At 43.5% G+C, this 3,900-nt stretch overlaps 1 pseudogene; it reads left to right on the top strand.

Annotated features, from left to right (window-relative positions):
* Positions 1-316: 316 nt before the first annotated feature.
* On the top strand, positions 317-2,725 carry LOC114449741 (piggyBac transposable element-derived protein 4-like; annotated as a pseudogene).
* The last annotated feature ends 1,175 nt before the right edge of the window (positions 2,726-3,900 follow it).

Here is a 3,900-nt window from a genome sequence, read left to right as displayed (position 1 = left end):
CAGATGTCCACGACTGGGACGCCGAACTTCCAGGAGACAAGAGAAACAAGTGGGAAACATGGAAAAAGTCCCTTCAAGATCTAAGCAGTCTCCATCTCCCTCGAGCATACATGCAGCAGACATCTCTCTCTAACACCATGTATACTGAACTCTGTCTTTTTTCAGATGCCTCCAACTGAGCCATTGGGGCAGTGGCTTACCTCAGAACAGTAACAGCTGATGGTCAGTGCAGAGTGGGCTTTGTGCTTGGAAAAGCAAAGCTAGCTCCCCAGCCTGAGCCAACCATCCGTCGTCTTGAGCTGTGCTAGCAGTAGAGATGGCTGAACTGATCCTGGAAGAACTTGACCACAAGCCAGATTCTGTAACATTTTACTGTGACAGCAAAGTCATCCTGGGATATGTACATAATGAGTCCAAGCGTTTTTTTGTGTATGTGCACAACCGTGTTCACTGCATACGACAAACAACCTCTCCACAACAGTGGTGCTACGTGCCTACAGATCAAAACCCAGCTGATCTAGCCACTAGATCTGTGCCTGCATCGCAGCTCACTAACAGCATGTGGTTCACAGGACCAGAGTTCCTCTACAAGCTACACCAGCCTGAAACATGTGAGTTATTCCAGTTGGTGGACCCTGAGACGGACATAGATGTGAGGCCTCAGGTGACCACATTTGCCACTCATCTAAGTGAAGGTAAACTCACCTCTAATCGCTTTAAATGTTTCTCAACATGGGAGTCACTGCAGAGGGCAGTTGCTTTCCTGATCCATCAAGCCTCTTCCTTTAAGTCAGGTGGCGTAAACACATGCAAAGGATGGCACAGGTGTGAGCAACTACACGTGCCAGCGGAGCTGGAAGCGGCAAGGCGAGTGATACTGAGATCCGTGCAGAGAGACACCTATAAAGAATCTGATGAGGACTTCATGGAGTCAGACCATTCTGCTTCCTTTTCTTCCTCTTCTGACCTTTCCTCTGAGATTTGAGCAGACACAGAGGAATCTGCAACAGAATGGACTTCAAAAAGTGGGCAAGTATGGTTTCCTAATAATGCAGAGACTACCCACTACCTTCCTGCCACCACAGGTTTAATTCCAGGACCAACAAGCTATGTCCAGGATTTTCAATGTGGAGTCCTCTTTTAATTTATTTTTCACTCTAGAACTCATCCAACCTATTGTCAGCATGACAAATCTTAATGGAAGTCGTGTCGTGCATAACTCCTGATTTTAGCTGGTGTGTACCGATCCAAGGGGGAATCCACCAGTAGCCTTTGGGATGACCACAGTGGACGTGCAATCTTTCGGGCCACCATGAATCATACCAAATTCAGGCTTATCAACTCTACCCTCCGCTTTGATGACAAGCTGAACAGACCTTCCCGTCTCAGAGAAGACAAGCTTGCCGCCATCCGCTCAGTTTGGGAGATGTTTACACATCGCCTCCTGATGCTTTTCAACCCCGGAAGAGATGTGTGTGTTGACGAGCAACTTGTCCCTTTCAAAGGCCAGTGCAAATTTCGCCAGTACATACCAAGCAAGCCAGCAAAGTATGGGGTGAAAATCTGGGTAACTGCTGATGTTGCCGCTTCATATGCCTGGAATTTGCCAGATTTATACAGGAAAGGCTGCTGGTGATGCTGTGGAGGTCAACCCGGGAAAACGCGTCGTCCTGGAGACATCCTGGACAGAGCAGCTTCAGGGGCTCACTGTCATATTTGATCCTTTTTTTACATCATATTTATTTTTGCAGGAACTTTTGAAGAGGAAAGTGGCCCTGGTTGGGACAATTAGAAAAAGTAAGCCTGAGCTTCCACCCAAACTCCTGCAGCTGAGAGGGAGACCTGTGCTGTCCTCCATTTTTGCCTTTACAAAGACAACCACAACGGTGAGCTACATTCCCAAACGGGGGAAAAATGTGCTCCTTCTCAGCAGCAAACATCAAGACACAGCCATCAATGAGGAGGAGAAAAGGAAACTTAAGTAACTCTTGCAAAGGAGGTGTTGACAACTTGGAAAATTTATGAGCCTTTACATATTTATTATTGCATGCATCTTTTCCAAATTTAGCCTGCTTATTTTTATTTAATTTTCTGATTCTGATTAAATAATGTACTGGTCTGAGTAAACTGTTTTTGGTGATTTTTTTATGCTTATTTGTGAATTTGGTGTTTTGCAGGTTATCAGCACCTATAGCTGCAGAAGAATGACCCGTCGATGGCCGCAGGTTCTTTTCTTCAATATGATTGATGTGTCTGCCTTCAACTCCTTTGTGCTTTTTACTGCTGTGAATCCCACCTGGAACCATGCAAAGACTCACAAGAGGAGGGTCTTCTTGGTGGAGCTGGGGAAAAACCTGGTGTCTGCAGAAATGAGGAGAGAGCACCTCCCTCGTACACTGCTTGCTGCTACTATGGTGCAGGATTTACAGGCCTCAGCAGCTGCTCCTACAGTGGCCCCTGACACTGCCAGCAGCTCCTCAAAGAAGAGGGGAAGGTGCTGGATGTGCACAAGGAAAAACAAAATCAACACCTATTGCTTCCGGTGTGGCAACTTCACCTGCAAAGAGCACAAAATCCTGTGCTGCAAGACCTGTTGGAAGGATTGAACTCTCAAAATTCCACTCACCTCCACATGCGAGCGCATGGATGCAAACACATACACACACACACTTTTTGTTCCATACATTTTCCAAAATTGTAGGCCATACAGTTTGTTTACAGGACTTATAGATCCATCTGTTGTGTTTTGGGGGAGTTTGGACCCAAATGGAGATCCAAAAGGGAGGATGGCAACCACACAGGAACACGCCATGGATTAACGGACGGAATAACAAGAACAAAGGGGAGCACAGGACTTAAATACAGAAGGGTAACAAGACACAGGTGAGACACATCAGGGCAGGGCGAGCAATCCTAAAGGCAGGAAACACAAGGAAGTAAAACACACAGGAACACAGGGACTATCAAAATAAAACAGGAAACACAAGACAACTGCAAACACAGATCACAGACTCAGGGCAGGAATGAAAACTAAACAGAAAACAAATCAAGAAACACAGAATCCTAACACCATCTGCTAATTTTCTGTGACACTGTTCAGAACACACCAGTAACACATTGTTCTGATTTGAATATTAACTTTCATTTTGAATGTTTGTGTTACAAAATTGTATGTAAAATTTCTGACAAATCTGATGCTGAATAAGTTATTTCAGTGGAAATAGTAAAGAAGTATTACTGCAGTATTTTTAGACAGTATTCGTCACCAACAATTGGTGCAAGGTGATGAAGAGTGCATGTACGGCTGTACGACAGCACATTGCAAGTTCTACAGTAGGGTCACGCTAAGGTCAATCTGTCTACTTCAATCACACACACCTACCTACACACACACACACACACCTACAGCCTTCTAAATTCAACAACACAAGCACAAAAACTAATGAAATGACAAGTATTTTGTTCATATAGGCATATAATGGGGGAAAATGGCAGATTTTTATGGTGAACAACAAAAATGACAAATTTTACTATTTTTCTCAAAAATGAAACACTAACATTACAGAATGCATGATTGCATTTTGCAGTGGCTATGAGATTAAAAATGTGGTTTTAATGGGAGTTAATGGGACATTTTTGTCCACAAGTGACTTAAGAGGGTAGTAAATTTTAAATGATGATAGTAATGATACTACACAAAAAGTAATGATGCAATAAAATCAATATTTTGGCTAATCTATGACATATCCATGACAGATTAATGCCTCAGCCACCTAACTTTTGGTTTGTGGAAAATAACTAATTTTTTGTGTTTTTTTCATAAAAAATAACTGTGACATCAACTAATCAAAAATCAAACTGTCAGGCTTTGTGCAGGAGGAGGACACGGATGCGGTAACA

Source organism: Parambassis ranga, chromosome 17 (assembly GCF_900634625.1).
Source record: "Parambassis ranga chromosome 17, fParRan2.1, whole genome shotgun sequence".
NCBI classification, from domain to species: Eukaryota; Metazoa; Chordata; class Actinopteri; family Ambassidae; genus Parambassis; species Parambassis ranga.
Note: the sequence above shows the minus strand (reverse complement) of the source record. Positions and strands in the feature narration are given on the sequence as shown.